This window comes from Siphateles boraxobius, unplaced genomic scaffold, assembly GCF_051911475.1.
Source record: "Siphateles boraxobius isolate OS27281-9 unplaced genomic scaffold, OSU_SipBor_1 130, whole genome shotgun sequence".
Classification (NCBI taxonomy): Eukaryota; Metazoa; Chordata; class Actinopteri; order Cypriniformes; family Leuciscidae; genus Siphateles; species Siphateles boraxobius.
In genome coordinates this window covers 4,277,501-4,301,408 of record NW_027508734.1, presented here as the reverse complement: position 1 = coordinate 4,301,408, position 23,908 = coordinate 4,277,501, and the positions used below count along the sequence as shown (strand labels likewise).

At 42.6% G+C, this 23,908-nt stretch overlaps 1 long non-coding RNA gene across 1 annotated transcript; it reads left to right on the top strand.

Moving 5' to 3' along the window:
- Positions 1 to 8,086: 8,086 nt before the first annotated feature.
- LOC143736497 (uncharacterized) lies at positions 8,087 to 16,586 on the top strand. Its single transcript, XR_013203457.1, has 3 exons — positions 8,087 to 8,221; positions 16,083 to 16,263; positions 16,449 to 16,586. It is a non-coding gene; the product is annotated as an uncharacterized LOC143736497 (long non-coding RNA).
- The last annotated feature ends 7,322 nt before the right edge of the window (positions 16,587 to 23,908 follow it).

Sequence of the window (23,908 nt, the reverse complement as noted above, 5' to 3'; positions counted from 1 at the left end):
AAATAAAAAAGGATGGAAAATATTCAGATTCTGACAGATTTGAATGACATTGGATTACTTGTTTATTCTATCAATCCTCATGTAAAACAATTGCTTTATTAAAAAAACAAGCTATTTCAAATGCATCACTTTATTATCAGCAGGATTGTGATGTTGATGCAAATCGCTGGCCAACAGCTTGTGTGTTTCAGGGTCCTAATGTTCTCCAGATTCAGGGTCTGTTAACACACATTAAAGAAACTTTTTAAAAGGTCAGGCCTTATTTTACAAGGGCCCTGTTCACTTTATTAACTTACTACTAACCCTAAACCTCACTTAAAGAAGATCTGGCCTTTTGTGATCCTGTTTCTCCAACCATTTCTTCAGTTTCATCAAGTCGAGGCCTGTTTTACTGAGAGCCGAAGCACTGAGGACAGAAAACACAGAGTTGACCAGCAACATTTTAGTTTTTATGCAACGAAACTTTATGATAAAAAGGCTGTCTATTTCATTCACTGATATGTTGTAGAGTTACATTAGACACACATTAGATGTCACATGGTGATTTGTGTATAGTTTTTTTGTCTCCTCCCTCATCTCTTCTTGAAGTGTGTAATGACTGTTCAAACACAGGAAGTGTGTATTTTATCACACAGCGCTGTTAAATCAGTCTATTAATGTGACAGTATGGGCTTCAGTGCACTGCCTCTCATCTGTGAGTATTTTATGAGATCTTCTTCATTTCTGTTCCTAATGCAATGTACTCAGCAGAAGATGAGATAAAATAATGATTGTTGTGTAAGAGAGTCTATGAATTCACAGCATCACTGCTTATATTATTATTTATTGATCAGATTCAATGTGATGTTATGTGTTGATCAGATAAAGAGTTTGATGATGTATTTATCTGTGTGATAATGCATGTGAAAGATGGAGGCAATGCATGCATTTTTGATTAGTTTTGTTGTAATATCTTTCTTCCTATTTCAAGTAGTTCAGATAAATCAGATGTATTTGTGTTGATATGAGTTATTGTTAAGTGATGCTGTATTTTTAAATAATCTCTCCATCAGAGAATCAGAGAGCTTGAGAACATGATTGAACACACAATCAGCTTCTCTATCACTTCTCTTTCTCTCGGACTGTCTTATTGAGAGATAATTGCAAACATTTGGAAACGTACTTGGTTACTAACGTAACCTCGGTTCTCTTTAGAGAGGGAACGAGTACTGCGTAATATCTTACGCTATGGGGAAAACGTCTTTTCCATGAGATATTGAAGCCAAAAATGATCCATAATTTTGAATTAATCTAAAACGCTGTGCGGCAGCATGCAGACATAGGCCAGACAGCTTGCGAGCCTATTGGATGACCTGCGGCAACAGCAGTAGCCTATCGAGAGCGGCCCTGCGGGACGCCATATCCAATGGGAGTGATTCGCGCCAATTTCGCCACGTCCTGCCAGAAAGGGCGTGGCCTCATCCTATAAATATGCTAGACAGGCTGATTCAAACTGGTTTTCATCGCCGAAGCGAACCAGAGCGTGTTGTAAGCACGGCAAGATACGCAGTACTCGTTCCCTCTCTAGAGAGAACCGAGGTTACGTTAGTAACCGAGTACGTTCTCTTACGAGAGTATCTCTCGTACTGTGTAATATCTTACGCTATGGGGAACACAATGTAACACGCCGTGCATACTGGGATCTGACACCAAAGTCCCAAGGGTAGTAGCCCGGGGCTCATATAGTGCATAATCACCATAGACTCACAGAGAGTCGGAGAAGAGAGGCTGCAAGCATCATTCTCCATGAAATAGCATCCTACAGGAGCTAGTTATGTTAACAGTATTTCACGCAGACAGGGTGAACGTGTTCAGCCTGAACTGGGTAACAGTACGGGTTATTCAACACCCATGGAGCTGTTCTATCGATCAGTAAGCGATGCACAAGCAAAACTCATCTGTCATTCAAAACGTTTTTTCTTATGGCTCAGAATGCTGTTTCATGTCTGGCAAATGGATTGGCTCGAAAGGGGCACCTTTCATGGCTTCCAAAACCGTAGAAAGGTCCCACACAGGGACTGAGGGGGGTCTGGGAGGATTCAGCCTCCGAGCTCCCCTGAGGAATCGCACGACCAGGTCGTTTTTCCCCAGTGACTGGCCAGACGTCGGTTTTTAGGGAAACGCCGCTATGGCCGCCACGTATACTTTGAGTGTGGATGGGGTTCTACTCTTATCCAGCAGCTCCTGAAGGAAGGAGAGCACTTCCGTAACCCCGCAGTCTACGGGTGAAAAGCCCTGAGCTTGACACCAGGCAGAGAATACTGACAATTTCGAGGAATAGAGCCGTCTAGTAGACGGGGCTCTAGCCTGCGTGATCGTGTTTAACACTCCCTCCGGGAGGTTAGCGGTTACCCGTTGATGGCCCATGCATGTAGGGACCATAAATCCGGGCGAGGATGCCAAATCGAGCCCTTTGCCTGAGAGAGGAGGTCTCTCCTCACCGGTATAGGCCACGGGGGAGTGCTGTTCAGCCGCATTAGGACTGGGAACCAAATCTGGTTCGTCCAGAGCGGAGCCACGAGCAGCACTGGGCATCCGTTTTCCCTGATTCGTTCCAGCACTTGAGGCAGGAGCTAGATGGGGGGGAAAAGCATAGAGGGGGCAGCGGGGCCATACGAGGGCCAGCGCATCCCTGCTCTTGGAGAAAAAGTTTGGACAGTGAGCGTTCTCTTGGGACGCGAACAGGTCCACTTGTGCTCTGCAGAATATCTCCCACAGCAGTTGGATCGTCTGCGGGTGCAGCAACCATTCCCCTGCTGGGACATTGTTTCTGGACAGACTGTCTGGTCCCAGATTCGCCGTAGTGCGTTGTCGACTGCCAACAGTTCTAGACAGTTTATGTGTAGAAGCTTCTCCCGTTCTGACCACTGGCCAAAGAACGGTCTGCCCTCGAGCAGCGTTCCCCATCCCGAGGTGGAGGCGTCTGTGGACACCACCTTCACACTCGAGGGAGTCCCCAGATTCACGCCTGACTGATACCAGTCGGTTCTTTTCCAAGGTTCCAGGTTCAAGATTCTGGCCGCTTACAATCAGCTTCTCTATGACAGATTGTGGAGAGAGAGCGAGCGGGACAAACCCCGTGGGGTTGAGCGTGTCTGTGAGGGAATGTGGGCGTGGGACAGCGGGCACACTCACTGCACTGAGAACACCGTCGGCTTGTTCTGACTGAATGCGTGTTGGTTCCGTTTTTACAGAAACCGTGGGACACGCATCGTGTAGTGTTTGTGGGCACTGTGTCGATGGGCACATTCACAACTTTTTTTTTTTTTTGCACAATCGACATGAGTCGATTTTATTTGTGCTAGCCCTGAACTGTGGCGGGCTGTGTCTGTGTGTGGGAATGGGCACTGAGACGTGGGCACACGTCTTACAACACTCATAACACCATCGGCCGTGGCCGGAATACCAGAAAATACACACTTTTTGGGATTTATCTGGGTCGCCGTAAAAAATTCTTTGCAGGCGTGCGTGTTATACAACAGGCTCATTGGTGCAATATTGACATATTCAGCCGCTCAAACTAAGATGAGCTGAGAAATGTTTGAGAAATGGAGATTGGTCTGGAACTAAAACACACTCTTTCCTCATTTCGCCGGTGACGTACGCCCACGGGGGGCGTCGAGTGAATAAGAGAGCGTCATCACAGTTTTGCTTGTGACGGCGTTTGTTTGCAGGTGTGCGTGTTATACAACAGGCTCATTGTTGCAATATTGACATTTTCAGCCGCTCAAACTAAGAGGAGCTGAGAAATTTTTGAGAAATGGAAATTGGTCCGGCCTCGGTGGGACTAAAACACACTCTTTCCTCATTTCGCCGGTGACGCACGCCCACGGGGGGCGGGGTAGCTTTCTTAAAACGTAAAGAAAGCTAGCCGCGGTTTTGATGCTGGTTTCCCTGACGACTCGCGGGCAGAAGTGAGGAGGTCCACAGAGCTCGCCCAATCCTCACTGTCCGACGCCAGGATAGAGCAGCTGGCCTTCTCTACAGATGCAGCTATCTCGTCGTCATAATGGCGGAGGCGGCGGCGCGCGGCGGCCGTTGTCCGTCAGTGAGCGACTCGATTGAAGGCAGTGAAGCTGGTGGGCGAACTGGCGAGCATTCACGGGCTTGAGAAGGCTCGGGGACCCCCTGAGTACAGGGGCTTGTGTCAACGGCGCGGCTTCTCACTCTGGATCCAGAGATGCGTAAGCTTTGCTGAAGAGATGAAAATCAGTTTGTATCAGCCTGTCGAGCATATTTATAGGATGAGGCCACGCCCTTTCTGGCAGGACGTGACAAAATGGACGCGAATCGCTCCCATTGGATATGGCGTCACGCAGGGCCACTGTCGATAGGCTGCTGCTGTTGCTGCAGGTCAGCCAATAGGCACGCAAGCTGGCTTGCCCATGTCTGCATGCTGCCGCACAGCGTTTTACATTAATTCAAAATTAAGGATAATTTTTGGCTTCAATATCTCGTGGAAAAGAGGTTTTCCCTTTAGCATAAGATATTACGCAGTATGAGAGATACGAGAGAACTTAAATTTCATTGTCATTCTATGGACAAACAGTTTATCAAAAAAGTAAAGCTTTTCTCAGAACTAACTTCTCTTTTCTGAGACACTTTTCAGTTATTTTTAACCAATTCGCCTGAACTTCATATTTAATTGTTGAATGATGTCAGTTCACACGTATGTCAGAATAACTACATGTTTACAGAATAAGTTCATTAGGTCGACATTTGAACATGTTCCATCAATGCTTGACAATCAGAAAGTATCTCAGACTTCAGTTGTACTTTTAAACATATTCATTCATTTTTTGAGAAATCTCTTGATTGAAAACTGTATTTTAGCTATATTTCTTTAAAATTTACTTTTGATATATTGCAAATATACTGATACATTTTTAATGTGGTTTAAGGGCTTTTTCACACTTGTTTGTTTGAGAGACTGAAGCGGTCAACACATTAAAATACTGTGGTCTGAATATTGTTTGTTTTTGGGTCCTTTTAGGAGGAACTGAGATCATTTAGTGTTGACATATGAATTATTTCTGAACGAGGCAAGAGCTCTTGAAGTGCTGAAACAAACGCGGTTTGTTAATATAATTATATGCCTATAATTCATTGTAGCCTAATCGATCTAAATGTTTTAGACAATTTTCAAAGATGATCCTCATTGAAAATTGTCTAAAACATTTAGGTCGATTATAATGAATTATAGGCATATAATTATATTATTATTATTCCTCGAGGAGTAAGCTTTTATTTATTATCCTCAAAGCGCATTGCAGCGATGTGCTGTGAAATTATTGCGTGGCAAATTAATTATAATAGCAGATCAATTTAATAATAAAATTAGCCTTCCCTAATACAATAATACTAATAATAATTTAATACATAAATTGGAAGTGCTAAATCATCTTGATATTGATAACTGATGCTTGTTTTGACAATATCTCTGGATACATGATATCGTCTACCAACCCAGCACGTGGGTTTATCGCACATATTTCACACGTATAGTGTGAGCAGTCAAGTCGCAGCTCGACGTTCGGACCGTATAGTGTGAGCACTTAAATCCTAAGCTTTGGCTTTATATCGCATGCTATCTACTCGTTCAGTGTGAGTAGATACCTTGCTGAAATCGCACAGACATCGCACAGTGTATGCCCGCCTTAAGAATATTTTAGTCTCCATCATCCTGATCACGTCAGTCAGTCTTTCTAACCAGCATGAAGCTGTTGATCAAAAGTAACTATAACAAACTCGTACTTCTATGAGACGTTCCTGAAACGTTTGCAGGAAATCGCTGAAGATGCATATCCAGAATCACAGTGCAGGTTCCCGACCACACCGATCAACCACTGATATGTTATTTGCTGTCCGACAACTACAAGAGAAGTCACGAGAGCAGCGGCAACCGCTTTACATGGCTTTTGTTGACCTAACAAAAGCTTTTGACTACGTGGACAGAACATTTATGCGCATCATCTCCGGATCAGCTTAAGATCCTGATAGATATAATCTGCCGAATCATGTGACAAATTTGGACGCACCATTAACCTGAAAAAGGCTGTTACAATGTCACAGGACCCAATCAATGAGACCCCCCTTGAAGAAATTGAGAAGCTCAACTATTTGGGTTCTACAATGACTCGAAAAGCAACACTTGATCTCAAATTTGGTACCACACTTGGTAAAGCAGCTTCTACCATCGGAAGACTCACCAAACGAGTTCGGCGGAGTAAACACCGGCCTGTCCGAAGTAAAGTCAGAGTCTATGTTGCCTGTGTCCTGAGCATTCTCAGAGCAGAAAGCTGGCCAACCTATCGCCCACAAGAAAGTAGACTCAGTATTCAGAAGATACATGAAGGATACATGGTGTTCCCGTCTCAAACAATATCAAAGATGTGGGAACGGAAGGCTTTCACTGATGAACGCAGGGGCTTTAATGCACTTTGTCACTAATAAAAATGCATCATTAAGATCTTCAACATCCTCAAAACATTTACAAAATGTTATTATTTTACTTTTTTACTGAAAGAGCTGTTTGAGTCATTTTGTGTTTTTGTGTTTCTTCTCAGATTTACCCACATCTACAGTGACTGTGACACCAGACAGTCCTGTATTCACTGGAGAAACAGTCAATCTGAAGTGTGTGATAAACTCTGATCACAGTGACTGGAGATATGAGTGGCATAAAGACAGTGTAAAGTTACAGACGTCTGGTTATCGTTACACTGTAAACAGAGACACTGTCACTATCAGAGGAGTTACTGAGTCTGATCAGGGTCAGTACTGGTGTAAAGGACAGATAGATGGAAGACCAAACTCATCAACATCAAGCTCTGCTGTTTCTCTCTCAGTGAAGGGTGAGTTCAACATCATTGTCCTCATAAACTCTCTATGATCATGATCACACAACAAATCGAGAGACGTTTACTCTTATTCACACTGCTGATAAATACAGTTGATACTTCTCTTTTTTATTTAAGTATCTCTGTTCTTGTGTTACAACCTATTTAAAGGAGAAAATCAATTTAAATAATTGCAGACGTCTGAAAATGCATTTAAAGCAAGTTTTTTTTTAAACATAAGACACATGACAAGAGTCCAGATAAAACAGAGATACACAACAGTTAAAGTCTCTGTCTGACGCATGTGAACACATATCTGAGGAACAGATGAAAATAGTTCTGTTAACGGCTGATAATACACTTCAACTCCATCTATTCAGTAACGTTAAAGTATTTTTAATAACCATAAAGCATATTTCTGTATGTAATAACTTTTTTTCTGCTTGCACTTTCTGAGAATCTGTGAGTCTTTATACAAATGCAGCTTTGCTTTTCAGACGATCTTCTCATTGTTTTGATCTTGATTATGATTTGCAGTTCATCAAACATTAGATTTAAGATGCATTTTATCTGACATTTACACCAAAGTTTCAACATTAGCTCACCTGAGAATGACAATCCTGTCATCATCTAATCTCACACACCCTCGTGTTGTTTCAAATGTATATATCTTCCCTAGGACAAAAAAATAATAATTTTAACAATGTGCTGAATCTGCTGAGAATGGCATGGTTAACTTTCAGAGTTCAAAAAGGACAAAAAAGCACCATAACTGTATCATAAAATTATGATTGTGACAAGCCATAATTGTCAATCACCCAAAATAGATTAAACATAGAGGAAGATATTCATGTTCATGAGTTGTTGGTTATTTAGAAGAGATGCGCAAAATAACCAAATATATTTAATAGTCCTTATTGGCTGTCACTGGTTCTGAACAGTGCAAGCACGACCTTTTATTGATTATGCAGAGCATCAAGATGATAAGTTTTAAGTTTTAATTTAGAGTTAAAATAAATATACATGTACTAATCTTTTTTAGCAAAAGCAATTTTTAAAAGCAATGTAGACAAAAACTATTCAACGTTTATTTAAAATTATATGGGGTACTTTCACTTTGCCTCAAAGTACAAGTACACGCATTTGTCCAGGCAATGGGATTTTAGCCCGCGCAGTGCACGACTATGCGCGCGAAGAAGAAATTGGGAGAGACCGTGCACAAAAAAACGACAGTTATTCCAAGATGGCTGTCTCACTCCTGACGCTGTCAACGGAGGATCTTCTTCAGAAAATGAAACAAGCCGTAAGAAATATCACCGAAGACAAAGCACAAAAATTCAGAGGTATGTTTAGTTTTAAGTATTAACAGTTTTTACGAGAATTATCTTACAACTCTAACCTAACGTTACCTGTGATCACCCCGGACGCGAGCGATCGCGTGCCCTGCTTCTATCTTAACGGTTTTCCTAGTCCAGTGGTTCCCAAACTTTTAACAGGCATGTACCCCCTGAGACATTATAGATCTTCTGGACACCAACGATTGTTAACAACAAGTTTTTATTTATAAATTAATATTTATTGTTATCAATTTTGTCGAGAATAGTGAATAGAATCATAAACATAATGATACAAATCTCATCAAAAGTCAACATATGATACAAATGTGCTGCATATAATAATTTTAAACAGATATGCACCCAATCTCACACACAATAGGCCTACAACACATATCCAACATCTCATTAAAGCTATTGTTAACTTTTCACATACTGACAAGTATTGCTTTTCACATATGATAACATTGTATATTTTATTAACTTCTCTGCTGTAAAATAATAATAAAAAAGAGAACACATTAACAATAGTAAACTAAATAGTAAACAGTAAACTAAATTGTAGTCAACCACACAGAATAGGCCTACCACCTCTCCATCCACATCACCAGTTTAATCAATGTGAGGGATGTGCCTGGATGTTCTCAGAAAATGCATTTAATACTGAAACGTCGGTTTATATATCCATACTCCCTTAATAAAGCGCCAGACATTAGAAAAATATCAGTCTACACATGCGTTTTATATTTAATATGAGGGAAATACACATGAAATGACACAAAAAATCTTTAACTTTTAGGTGGCAAAATATTTTTTAGTAATCCTATGAACTACACTGCGCAAAACAAAAGTAATACTACCCACCGGATGAGGGTCGGCCTCCACAGAACAGAAAATATTCTTTTAATAAAATTTTTCGTGTTCGCATTTATGAGGAAAAAAACAATGTTACGGACGTGACAGTTCTCCGTTACGGACCGCTCTGAAAGCGACTTTAAAACTTTCACAGAGACCTCAAACAGAAAGCAAAAAGCCTTTCTTTAAAGTGAATTTCGTTTTTTTTTTTATTGTATCTTAATTGTAATCAATGTTTCATCAACCAATTGCCTGGATTTAATAAATAAGAAGTAAATATAGTAGAAAATAGATCATCATGACACGGAGGCACCGGCGCGTGAACTGGACTCTCGTCTACCGAAACACAGCGTATAAGGTACTTGCCTCACAGACCTGAGAAATATATAGAAAGCTTGAAATGTCTACTTTTTAATAGAACAATTCAGAACGAAAGAAATCAGACTCTCTGCTTATGTAATCCGTATGAAATGTGCATTTCTTTCTGGCGCGTTCACTACTGCGAAGATCGCGAGTCAACATCGCCAACTTCATCTATGCAGCCGACACTGACAAACACTTGTTTATTGATAAACAATTAAAATGTCTCCTTGCTATATTTGACATATTCATAATCATTATGCCGGTTCTTTGTGGCAGCTTTTAGATACTTTATTGGCAGCGCCACCCTTGCATGTTACATGAACGTGTCACCACTGCATCAGCACCGAAAACATGATTTTTTTTCAAATCAAAAATCGTGATACGAACCGAATTGTAGGTGTGGTCTATCGTTACAGCCTTAGTAAGATGAGAAAGCAGGAGTTTAGTCGTTTGTCATGGTTGTAAAAAAAAAAAACAATGGCTATCTGAACATCTTTGCCAAGCACAAACCAGTACAGAAGTAATCAATAAATTATCGGGGAGGGTCATGCCTTTTTTCACAATCATTTTGGAGGGTCATAGAAAAAATTATTGCTGGCGAAGGGAGGGTCAAGTCTTTTTTGACTACAGATCTCAAATCTCCTCCGGTAGCCCCTTAAATAAAAAACGAACAGTCCCTTAGATATTTTTTCGCGTACCCCAGTTCCCTTTCAAGGGAACTTCGAGCTGCGTCAAACGCTGCGGGAACGCCCCTGCGTTGTGCGTCATGAAGCACGTATGGAATCAGCCCAATGGAGAGATGAAACGTCATAGGCGGGTGACGTCATCGACCAGGAAACTATAAAGCACCCCAAAAACACAAGCGCATTAGCTTCTGTGCTTTCAGTCGCGCTACATGTGAATCTGTCCCTGTGTGATATTGTCTGTCTTACATACCCTGCACCACACAAACAATTTATCCCTATATATATATATATATTGAGAGATTATGGCGGACGAACAGCAGTTTAGAAAGTGTGTTCCTCCCTGCTCGCGTTATTTAACGAGCGGGGATACACATGACCTTTGTGTTGTTTGTTTGGGAGTTCAGCATGCCCAGTTTGCTCTCGAGGGAGCAGACTGTGAGCATTGCGAGCGTTTGCCGTTAAGGACGCTCCGCTCCCGCCGATCGCTCTTTGAGGAGAGCGGTTTGGTGCGCGCTCCCCGCGGTTCGGGTCCCGCTTCTGCCGAGGCAGAGCGGCGGCGCTTATCGTGGGGATCGCAGATGGATCTCACAGCGGGGTTTGAGACGGGCTCTGCCTTATCTCTCCCTTCACCTGTGAGATCCAGTGCCTCAGTCCCGGGTTCGGAAGCACGCGCTGCGGTTTCTTCCGCTCGGGCTGAGGCACCAATGCTGCAGCTATCCAGTTCTGAGGAACTTGATGTTGTTAGTGTTGAGGGAGATGTGGAGGATTCGCCACCCCACACTCCTGAGAGTGATGAGCTTATGGAGGTGTTAACAAGAGCTGTTGAAAAACTTAATATTGAATGGCCAGTGACTAGACAGGAGTCTGTTTCTAAATCAAAGTTGGATGAGAGATTTTTGCCGTCACGTGTGCAGCCTCCACGCCGGTGCCTGCCGTTTTTCCATGATCTCCACACCGAGGTGTCGAAATCATGGAGAAAACCGGTGTCATATAGAGTGTTTAGTCCCCAGACTTCAACATACGCTAATATTATGGGAGCCAAGGCTCATGGTTATGGTGCTTTGCCTCGTGTGGAAGAGACGCTTGCGAGCCATCTCTCCCCCGAAGCAGCATCATCTTTTAAGGCACCGGCATTACCCACCAAGCCTTTAAGAAACACTTCGGCTTTGGTGGGTAAAGCATATTCGGCAACAGGTCAGGCTGTGTCATGTCTGCATACTATGTCAATCTTGCAGGCATACCAGGCTGATCTGCTAAGGGACATGAGTGAGAGTGAGGAGGTCAGTACTGACGTAGTTCGCGAACTGCGTCAGGCTGCTGATTTATCCCTGCGTGCCACCAGAGAATCGGCCAAATTAATGGGTCGTTCTATGGCAGCTCTGGTGGCCGCAGAAAGACATTTGTGGTTAAATCAGACTAATATTAAAGAGAGAGAAAAAGCTTTTCTTTTAGATGCTCCTCTTTCTCCCATGGGGTTGTTTGGTGATGCTGTGAATTCAGTTATCGATAAATTCCAAGAAGAAAAGAAACAAACTGCAGCTTTTAAAAAGTTTCTTCCCCTTAAAGTTCATGTCCCTGGGGCTGCTGGGCGGGAGCAGCCCCGGCCGTCTTCGAGCTCATCACATAGAGCGCAGCAGAGGCAGAGTGTCGCGTCTCGTGCTCCCCCTGCTGGACAGTGGGCTCAGCCGCGACACTCTCAGCCGAAGCCTTCTCCCAGTAGAACTGATCTGAGGACAGTTATATTGGCTAAGAAGGCTTCGGCTAAGAAGAAGTCCTGACGCCAAGCCGTTCAGGATGCTGAGGGTGGTCCCCACCGAGGCGGAAAGGTGTTCACCTCTTTTTACGGTGCCCATTCCTCCTCGGTGCCCTCAGGGGCTCGTTCTGCCAACCCCGCCTTTATGCCGGGGCACAGACGATCCCAGCGAGCGCTTTCCCGAGGGACGCTCGCTCCCTCTGAGGAGGGTCTCAGAGCGGTCAGACCAGTTGTTCCCTGCCGGTGCGCCGTTACAGGGCGCTGCGTCTGCTGCTCAAGTTACACCAGAGGCCAGTCTCGAGAGGCTGGTACCCTTAGTAGAATTTCTGGCAGAGTGGAAAAGCCTTCCAAAAATATCTCATTGGGTCCTGCAGACAGTAGAAAAGGGTTATGCTATCCAGTTCAGGTGTCGTCCACCAAAATTCAGAGGGGTTCTGCACACAGTGGTGGGCCCCGAGCAGGCTCTGGTATTGGAACAAGAGGTGAAAACGCTCCTTCAAAAAGAGGCTATAGAACGGGTTCCTCCTCCCAGTTTGGAGTCAGGTTATTACAGCCGATATTTCATCGTTCCAAAGAAGGATGGGCGGTTGCGTCCAATTTTAGACCTGCGCATATTGAATCGCTCGGTAGGGAAGCTAAAATTCAAGATGCTCACTATCAAGCAGATCGTGTCTCAAATCAGGTCCGAGGACTGGTTTGTCACGATAGATCTGAAGGACGCATACTTCCATGTGTCCATCCTTCCACAACACAGGAAGTTCCTGAGGTTCGCCTTCGGGGGCGAGGCGTACCAGTACAGGGTTCTTCCGTTTGGCCTAGCTTTATCTCCCCGCACTTTCACGAAATGCATGGATGCAGCACTAGTGCCTCTGAGGCTTCAGGGCATTCGTATTCTCAATTACATCGACGATTGGTTGATTTTAGCTCAGACCGAGCAGATGGCGGTTCGGCATCGAGATGTCGTCCTCGCTCATATCAGAAAGTTGGGGTTGAGGCTGAACGCAAAGAAAAGTGTATTATCTCCTTCCCAGAAGACCACTTTTCTGGGTGTCGTTTGGGATTCGGTATCGATGCGGGCGCGACTCTCTCCGACCCGCATCGCTTCGATTCTCTCAGCTGTGAAACAAGTGAAGCTAGGCCAGCTACTCACTGTCAAGCAGTTTCAGAGACTGTTGGGTCTGATGGCAGCAGCGTCCAACGTTATACCTTGCGGCCTGTTGTACATGAGACCGCTACAGTGGTGGCTCAGGACCAAGGGATTCTCCCCGAGGGGAAATCCGCTCCGCACGTTCAAAGTCACGCGGCGCTGCCTTCGTGCTCTGGTCATGTGGAGAGAAACTTGGTTCCTATCCAAAGGTCCTGTGCTGGGGGCTCTTTGTCGTCGCATAACGCTAACGACGGATGCTTCCCTCACAGGGTGGGGGGCGGTCATGAGTGGTCGCCCAGCCCAAGGTCTGTGGCAGGATCATCATCTTTCGTGGCACATAAATTGTCTAGAGATGTTGGCTGTGTTTCAGGCTCTGAAACACTTCCTAACAGACCTGAGAGGCCATCATGTGTTAGTTCAATCAGACAACACGTCGGTGGTCTCTTATATAAATCATCAGGGGGGCCTGCGGTCTCGCCGGCTTTACAAGTTGGCCCGTCAGATCCTCCTGTGGTCCCAAGGGAAGCTACTATCTCTGAGAGCAATGTATCTCCCTGGGTATTTGAATGTGGTAGCAGACTCCCTGTCGAGGCAGGGGCCGAGGCCAGGGGAATGGAGACTCCACCCCGAGGTGGTGGAGCTCCTTTGGTTGAGTTTCGGTCGCGCCGAGGTGGACCTATTCGCTTCCAAGGAGACCACTCATTGTCATCGGTGGTTCTCCATCACTCTTCCAGCCCCCCTGGGGTTGGATGCTATGGTGCAGCCGTGGCCGAGGTCACGTCTGTACGCCTTTCCCCCGATTGCTCTGTTACCAGGAGTTCTGGAGAGGGTCCGCCGGGACGGGGTCAGTCTACTACTAGTAGCCCCGTTCTGGCCGGCCCGAGTATGGTTTGCGGACCTGATTTCTCTCCTGGACGGTTCTCCTTTGGAGCTCCCGGTCAGGAGGGATCTACTCTCCCAGGCGGGGGGCACGATACTTCACCCCCGCCCGGAATTGTGGAAACTGTGGGCTTGCCCTCTGAGGGGGCCCAGCTCGTAGACTCCGGTCTCACAACCGAGGTTGTTGAGACCATTCTTAACTCCAGAGCTCCATCCACGAGGAAGCTTTATGCCTTGAAGTGGAAACTTTTCACTTCTTGGTGTGGAGAACACCTGCAGGACCCAGTTAACTGCCCAGTGGGTGCAGTGCTGGAATTCCTGCAGGAGCGCTTCTCCACAGGGTTATCCCCCTCCACACTAAAGGTGTATGTGGCGGCACTAGCTGCTTACCACGTCCCTTTCAGTGGAGTTTCTCTTGGGAGACACCCGCTTATAACTCGTTTCCTCCGTGGCACTTTGAGGCTGAGGCCAGCAGTTCGTACGAGGGTGCCGACTTGGGATCTGGCCATTGTATTAGAAGGTCTTTCCCTAGCTCCTTTTGAACCTATCGAAGAAGTTCCCGAGAAGTTTCTCACTTTTAAGACTATCTTTTTGCTTGCTATCTCTTCTCTAAAAAGAATCGGAGATTTGCAGGCTCTGTCGGTTTCACCCTCGTGCCTGGAATTTGCACCTGGCATGGTTAAAGCTTTTCTGCATCCTAGACCAGGTTACGTTCCTAAGGTTCCTACTAATATTGTTAGACCTACGGTTCTGCAGGCTTTCTGTCCTCCTCCATTTATGTCATCGGACCAGGAGAAACTTAATTCACTCTGCCCTGTTAGGGCATTAGACGCTTATGTCCACAGAGCTGCCCTGTGGAGGAAATCAGAACAACTTTTTGTATGTTTCGGGCCACCCAGGAAAGGGTGTCCGGCGTCTAAACAGAGAATGAGCAAGTGGGTGGTTGAGGCTATCTCACTTGCTTATGAGTCGGCTGGCCAGCCTTCACCTTTGGTTGTCCGAGCTCACTCTACCAGGAGTATGGCTGCTTCTAAAGCTCTTTTGTCGGGGGTTTCCCTGAGTGATGTTTGTGATGCCGCTGGATGGTCTTCACCGCATACTTTTATTAAGTTCTATGACCTAGACTTAAGCTCTACCCCTGGGGCACAGGTGCTCTCGTCCTCTGTGCGCTAGTCTCACATGACGGTCATTTGGTCCTATGGCGACGTGGGTATTCGCGTTCCCGCAGCGTTTGACGCAGCTCGAAGTTCCCTTGAAAGGGAACGTCTCGGTTACGTATGTAACCCTAGTTCCCTGATAGGGAACGAGACGCTGCGTCGCTCCGCCATACTCCCGGCACTCCCGTTAGCGCTTCCTTCAAGCCTATCAGAAGCTAATGCGCTTGTGTTTTTGGGGTGCTTTATAGTTTCCTGGTCGATGACGTCACCCGCCTATGACGTTTCATCTCTCCATTGGGCTGATTCCATACGTGCTTCATGACGCACAACGCAGGGGCGTTCCCGCAGCGTTTGACGCAGCGTCTCGTTCCCTATCAGGGAACTAGGGTTACATACGTAACCGAGACGTTTGACGACCGTGGTCCTAGTCAGTCTGGGATTAAACAATTTACGAATATCATCCGTGTGAGTTGACTTATATCCGTTTTATTTAGAAACGTTACAAATTAAATAACGTTCTAAACGTTAGTCCATGAGAGTAATCATTTAGTCCTGTCAGTCATCACGAGCGAACTAACGTTATGTTAGCAGAAGTCAACTGAGAGACTCGGAGATCGAGGCGTGTGGCAGCATCTAATTTGTTTAGCCTACCATTTATCAAAACTGGTAAACTCGTGAAAAAGTTTCTAGTGTTTGAGCTGATAATTGAAATAAGTTTGCTTCTAAATATACACTCAGAAAAAAAGGTATGTTAACCGTTACTCCCTGTACATATTAGGCCTATTACTTCAAGTGTATATTGGTACCTTTAGCTTTTGTACCTTAGGGTACTGCCCCAGTGACAGCTTTGTACCTTTTTTCTGAGAGTGTATATGTACAGAGTTATTATAGTGTATTTTTCTACATGAAAGTAATTTGGTATACTGATGTATTTCCATTGTTAGTTTAAAAGTTATTTTTAAAAATACATTGATTTTTTTGTTGCTGTTAAAACTTCAAGCTCACATTGGTCATTCTTTCTTTTTTTCAGAGAATTAGGTGGATTGGGAAACAACAGAGTGTGGCCTCACAGAGAACATGATCTCATATTTATTTCAAGGCTCCTTTAAAAAACAGTCCAAGTTCAACAAATTTGTACATGAGATGAAGGAGGTTCTAACAACTGAGCCAGTGCCAGCAGAATCCCACCAACAGACTTCAACTACAGAAATGCAAGTATAACATTGACAATTTTGTATATTTGTCTTATGTTTAGTGGTCGACCGATATCGATTTTTTCTTCTATGCCTGATGCTGATATCTTATATTTTACTTAAAAGTAATAAAAATAAAATATAATATTTTTTTTATAATAGGAGTTTCCAAGGGGCCAATTGGTTTTAATTGAATCTTTCAGGTATCCTGGTATGTCCTGCATATCCAATACAGCAAGATGCGACCAGACACCTTGGTGGTCAAAGACTGAATGCAGCGAACCTTTGCATGGCGAAGAAGGAAGATAAGAGATGGGATGACTGTGGAGGATATACTTAAGAAATACCCTTTCTTAAAAACACCCTCAGGGGTCAGTGATAACACTTATTTTAAGCTGAGAACTGATATAAAATCAATGTTTATGTAAGCAAAAATTAACTCTTTTGTAGAAACATTGTAATTGTCTAAGCCGTCAGGTGAACAAATATATGTGCATTCACGTGAATGATTAACTTTCTCTTTCTGTCTATTTTCATTTGTGTGATGAAGTTGACCGAATGCATTCATCAACTGTCAGCCTAAGCCAGCGCTTCAAGGATGGCTTTACCAGTATTGTGCCAAAGGTGCTTGAGCTTGTTCAAAGAAATGCTCCATTAGCCAAAATCTACAAAGAAGCAAGAGGTGCTTGCAGAAGATCTACCAGGTATTGACATAAAACATAGCGGTTTTGTGATAATCTATGAGGACTGATAGTTTTGTTAATTAAACGTATAGGTGCTCAACAAAAAAATGTGTGCTTGGTTTCCATACAGTATATCCTTGAGAAACTGTGATCTAGCGCTGGGCGATATGACAAAATTTTCATATCACAATATGAGTAATTTTATTTCACGATAATGATAATGTTATACATCACAATATAAATAAATTATTTTAAAAATGCTTGTGTAATGTATTGTAAAACATTCACAAACTTATTAAAGTAAACGGTTATCAAATAAGAACAAAGAATGTAATTACAAGCTATAGGTAAAATAATTACAACAGGAAAAAAGATAAATTAAATGTAAAAAAAAAAAAAATCGGGTGTGGATTAATAATCTCCTGTCACGTTAAAGGCTTAAGTTCACAAAAAATGTCATCAATTACTCGCATTATTCCAAACCGTAAGACTATTGTTAATCTTCGAAAACACAACTGAAGAGATTTTAAATTAAATCTGAAATCTGAGAGATTTCTGGCCCTCCACTGACAATACCATTGTTAATTTTGACAGCAAAATTTTATTTAGTTTTAGTCAAAGTCTTTTGAATAAAATGCCATTTAGTTTTAGTCATATTTTAGTCATCTGAATTGTTTTAGTTTTAGTCTACTATTCGGGCCAATCACAATGCACTGGATCGCTGGCCAATCAGAGCACACTGCGCTTTTCTGAACAATGAGCTCTGTAAAAATCGATGTGTTTCAGAAAGGAGGGGCATAGAGGAGCATCAATAATGTACAGTATGTGTAAAGTAATGATTTTTTTTTTTTTTACCTAAAACCACGTAAACATTGCATTAAACCAAATGCACAAAATAATGTTCTTTTTAGAACCATCATATGACCCCTTGACCCCATTCTCTTTTCTTCTCACAGTTTGATGCTGATACTCCATACCCAACCATACAATTGGTTGAAACTGACTGGAAAATGACTTTCTCCAGGAGGCTTCAAGTCCTTGTCAAAGTGGATGGTGTGGAGCTATGCTGGGGAATAGGAGTTGAAGAAGGGATAATTGCAGCCTTCAGTGCTTACTATGTTTTCAACTTGGCTTATCCTTATATTCTACATGAAGAATACATTGACCTTCCTGCCGCATGTGTATGATAAAAATGATGTAATACTGATACATTGAATGGGTTGATACAAGTTAAAAGATACTTAAATACTGATACAAGTTAAAAGATACTTAATATGGTTCATAAAAAGGGGCAAGTTAATCATCTTTATTTTATATCTTAATTTTAAAAAAGTTAAAATGCTTCAAAAGTCATTGCATTGCTGCACTGTTTGGTTAAGAAATATTTAATTCATTTCTTTATAAAACAGGAGAAAGAAAATACACTTATGGTCGGTAGATCAGTAATCCATTGCTTTCTGGGTAAAGGAGGCTAAAGAGATTTAATAGGAAAAAAGACGATATGTGTTTAAAATGCTGTCTTATTTAACTTCTATAACATTTTGGGGAATTGCACCTTAAATTACAATATGCAGTGTTTGCTTGTTTATATAAGTTTCACTTTCTTTTGCGGTAAGTTTAAGGCCGTGTGTCCACCAAAGCGTTTTTAGCCGGCTGAAAATGCTGGACGCTCTGCTGAAAACGCCTAGCTGTGGGCGCTTGAGAGTGTTTTGGCAGCGCTGCGTTTTTTCAGTTGAGACGAGTTGTTGCTATGATACAGAATATCCGCAGAACAGTTTACTTGTAACTGATTTCGCAGATAATTTTGTTTCATACTAAAAACTTATTTTTCATCCATTTTGTTCGGTTAGCTCTGCTGGTTGACGTCGTTGTACAGAAAGAATGTTGTGACAGTTGGTCGCGTGGTATTTGTCCCGCCCCTCCTCCACTGTGATTGGACAGCTGTGTAAAAAGTGACAGTGATGAGCGCAGCGTTTTACCCAAAGTTGAACATTTTTCAACTCTCGGCGACCAGTAAAAAACGCCGGGCGCTCAGCGCTTGAACGTTAAATACACGCTCAGCGCCTTGTTACGCTCATGGCGTTTTAAAAAACGCGGCACTCCCATTGAAAACAATTGGAATTTTACGCCAGCTGCGTGAAAAAACGCTTTGGTGGACACAATGCCTAAGTACCGGTTTGTGATCGGAGGATCTGCTAATGATTGCTAATGCCTCGTTCAGCCTGTGTACGAACGTGCCTGTTTTATGCTTCAGCGTCGAATCGACGGCGTACCCCCGCAGACCCCTCTGCGTCGCCGTGAACCCCTCCACCGTAGCTCGACGTGCACCTCCAAAAATTGTAACTATGCGTCGAGGAGACGCAGACCACAAGGGCTGTGATTGGTCAGATGCACCGCGATGCAACTCAACCTGACGCAGAACCATAAAACGGCCACGACGCCGTGATAATTGGAGTGGAGTTGACGCAGAAGCATAATGAGGCATTAATACCGCCGGCGCCGCCGTTTTCTCTGTGTATTTGTTCTATATCGTAGTGAAAAGGTAAAAGCGCTATTGTTAAACTTTATAAAAAAAATAGTGTTTAATGTGAAGAGGCAATGTACTTTCTGTTTAAGTGCAACGCTACTACTGAGGTTAAAATGTTAAGTGTATTCTGAATGAATAGCTATAAAATAGCAGTATTTAGCATTACAGAATATTCTATATTGTGCTGTTTATATTTTTCTAAACAATTTACTGGGTTATGTTAAATCTCTTTTGTTTAAATAGTCTGTTTTATTAATGTACATTATCAAGGTTATTTGCCAATGCTGTTTTAAGATGCAGTAAATATATTTTGATATATTTTTGGGAAACTAACTTTAAAGGTTAACTCAGATATTTTGTAATATGGAGTTATAACTGACCAGGTGATATTTTTCCTAATTGTGTAGTTTTTAGAAGGACATTAAGATGTCGTGTAAAGGGAAAATGACATGTTTAATTGTGATACTGAGTAAACATGTTATTACGCTGTTCATGGTAAATGCATTACAACATTGGACTTGACTGAAGCCACATTGTGTCCGTGTCGTACTTTCTATTTCCCTTTTTACAGGGGATCAACACATGCCATAACAAAGATTACTGAGGCAAACCCCTTCCAATAACTTTTAATCCAAAGTTGACTTTGAATGGAGTATTTTGAAACCAGGGCAAGAGATGGACTTTCAGGCCCTTGACTCATACTCTGCTGATGATAAATTATTTGTGATCCTCAAGAATGTTTAATAAGTTTAAATTAAAAGTGTAGTGTGAACTTTGTTTGGTGAAATGTCTTTTGCTGATTTTGCTGTTTTAAGGGTATAAAATTACCCTTTATGAAATATGTACTGCTAGAAAGATGGCTTTGTCATTCTTGATGTTCAAAACTGTTTTGAAAGTATAAAAAAATCTTAAAATGAGATCTAGTACTGATTTGGGAAAAAATATATATTTCTTTGTGATTCTTGATGTTAACATGTTTTATTGCATGATAAAAAGGGTAAATGTATTGTACTGATTTTGAAAAAAGCTTAATAAAATTAAGCTTAATATTCTTACTGTTTACAATTTAGTATAAAAAGTTGAAGTAAAATTGCTCAATATATGCATTATGACATTGTGATAGTGCTTAAAATATTCATCCTGTGAAAAATGTGAGTGTGATAATTTTGAAAGTTTAATAAATGATAAAGAGAATTCTGGCCTTTTTAATGTCTTGTATGGAGTACAAATTTGCCATCATAAGGTACAAAACGCTTGTCACTGGGGCAGTACCCTTAAAAGGACAAAATTGCACCTTATTTAGTCACCAGAGGTACATATTTGTCTTTTGGCGCTTTTCCACTACACAGTACCAGCTCGACTCGACTCGCCTTTGTTTGGTTTTCCACTGTGTAAAAGTTGCACCTGCTTTCGGGTACTTTTTTTCGTATCACCTCCGGCGAGGTTCTGAGCGAGCTGAGGCGATACTAAAATGTGACGTAAAACACTGCAGACTGCTGATTGGTCAGAGAGAATCGTCACTATTCACCGCGTCATCATTGCACGTGCCACACGGAGCTATTTTTTTCAGCAGTGTTTCGTTTTGCTGCCCTCCGCCTCTCCTGAAACAACGTTTGTCTTCTTGCTGTGAAAAATAGCCACATCCCGAGGATCAAAAACAGCATACACTCGATTTCCTCCATTGTCCTGTCTGTGTGTGGGTAGCGGGTGTGTGTCGCGTAGTTCCTGTGGCGTCGCTATGACGACCAGGTACTATTGAGGAGGTAACTTACTATCTGTAATGGAAAACGGAGCGAAAAGTGAGCCGAGTCGAGTCGAGCTGATACTGGTAATGGAAAAGCGCCACTGATATGTACCCATGTGAAAGGGTTGAAAGTTTGACGGTGAGCTGTCTGGTACGTTTCCCATCAAACAAGGTGTAAAACAAGGCTGTGTATTAGCGCCACACTGTTCGGTATTTACTTCCATGTATTCAAAAGAGAATATGAAGACCTGGACTCTATTGTCATGTAACAATGAAAATTTCTTCTTGAATCTGTCTCTTTTCAAAGCTAAAACCAAGACCCAGCAGTTTATTGTGCATGAACTACTCTACTCCGATGATGCTGCTTTATGCGCGTCATCTCCGGATCAGATCCTGATAGATTTCCCGAATCATGTGACACATTTGGACACACCATTAACCTGAAAGAGACTGTTACAATGTCACAGGCTCTTGACTCTCATACATTCACAATCAATGAGACCCCCCTTGAAGAAATGGAGAAGTTCACCTATTTGGGTTCTACAATGACTCGAAATGCAACACTTGATCTCAAATTGGGTACCAGACTTGGTAAAGCAGCTTCTACCGTCGGAAGACTCACTAAACGAGTTCGGCGGAGTAAACACCGGCCTGTCCGAACTAAAGTCAGAGTCTATGTTGCCTGTGTCCTGAGCATTCTCCTCTATGGAGCAGAAAGCTGGCCAACCTATCGCCCACAAGAAAGTAGACTCGGTGCTTTTCACACCAGAAAACTACGGTTCATCAAAGGAAAAACCTGGGAAGACAGGATGACAAACGAGGAACTCTTTAAGATAACTAATTCAGGACCTCTATCATCAAGGCTCAAATTCATTCGTCTCAGAATGGCAGGACATAAACAGAATGCCACCATCCCGCATCCCTCACTCGATCCTCCATGGCGGTCTGTAAGAGGGAACTCGTCACACTGGTAGACCAAAGCTTCACTTTAAAGATGTACTCAAACGAGATCTTGTAGACTTTGGCATACAACCTGAATCCTGGACCGTAGCATCAAGGAATCTTTGTCTCAAAGTCACATGAGGGTTTCTACTACTGTAAAACAGAGAGAGGACAGTCTCTCCACAGCTGGATCTCAGTCAGAGGTTATTTTATTCATGAGCATCTGATGAGATACGCCCAATATTAATATACATGAGTCTCTGTCTCTTATGGAGCACAATCGTTTATTGACAATTACAAAGTTCTGTCATGAAACTCTAGATGGCGCTGACTGAGAGGTCTTTAACTCAATCAGTCTGCAATCACATGATTCTCTATAGGGGACAGCTGATTGGTTCCTGCTGTATCAGTAGGAAATGAGCTCGCACACTTTCAGAAACCCTCCACCTTCCCCAGCTCCACCTGTATAGATCTTCTACGGGTAATTTGTGTATTTTGTACAGCAGCAGCATGTCTTGCTCACAGCAGCGTAGAAGATCTATTCCTTCAAGACCAAACAAATCAACATTGGCATATCCATTACCATGACAAACACAGAGATTCATGACAGAACTTTGTTTATTGTTTCACATGAACAAAAATAGAACTATACCATAACATGCAAAATATGCTAAAATATAGTGAAATCAATAAATCGAGTGTTTTAGCTACAGCATTATGATAAAATCAGACCAATAGAGATCAAAATCTGACTTTTTATAAATGAATGATTAGTTTTTCATTTGAAAGCAGCAAGGAAAGTGTAGCAAAGTTCAGGGAAGAAGGAGGCGGGAACCAGCGAACATTTAAACATTTTAATAATAAAATAAAACAAATGCAAAAACCAAAAGTCTGCCAGCAGCCCCTCGTGGTCGACTGCTGGCTGCACAAAACACAACATAAACTCAGGCCTGTTCCTCTATCGATCATCAACGTCGTCGCTCCACCTATGCTTCCGCTCCTCCGTGAGAGATGCAAGACCGTTTTTTTTTTTCATAATGAAAGTAAATGTTCCTTCAAACTATATTTTATTTTCCACACAAAAAAATAATAAAGTTAAACAGATTTGAAAAACATGAAAGTCAGTACATTTGTCAGAGTATATATTTATTTCAATGAACTATTCCTTTAAAACAGAGCTCTAAAAGTGAAATGGTGGAATAATATGAGACTGAGGAAAAATATTTCAAAGCTTTAATATTCACTCACTAACTTTGAATTCCTCGAGAAACTTTCTGACAGCCCTTCAGAGCTCTGTAATGTTGCTCAAAAATGTTCTTGTGTTTCTGTTTTTCAGTGTCACGTTCAGCTCAGATTTCTGTCTTCAAAACGCTCAGTTTTCTTCTGGCAGCTTCTCCTTATCTGCTAGCGACAGTCGTGCTGCTTTTCAAATAGAGCGAGAGGTAAAACTCCATCTCTCTCTCTCTCTCTCTCTCTCTCTCTCTCTCTCTCTCTCTCTGATCTCTGATCTCTCTCTCTCTCTCTCTCTCTCTCTCTCTGATCTCTGATCTCTCTCTCTCTCTCTCTCTCTCTCTCTCTCTCTCTCTCTGATCTCTGATCTCTCTCTGATCTCTCTCTCTCTCTCTCTGATCTCTCTCTCTCTCTCTGATCTCTCTCTCTCTGATCTCTCTCTCTCTCTCTCTGATCTCTGAACTCTCTATGATCTCTCTCTCTCTCTGATCTCTGAACTCTCTCTGATCTCTCTCTCTCTCTCTCTGATCTCTGAAC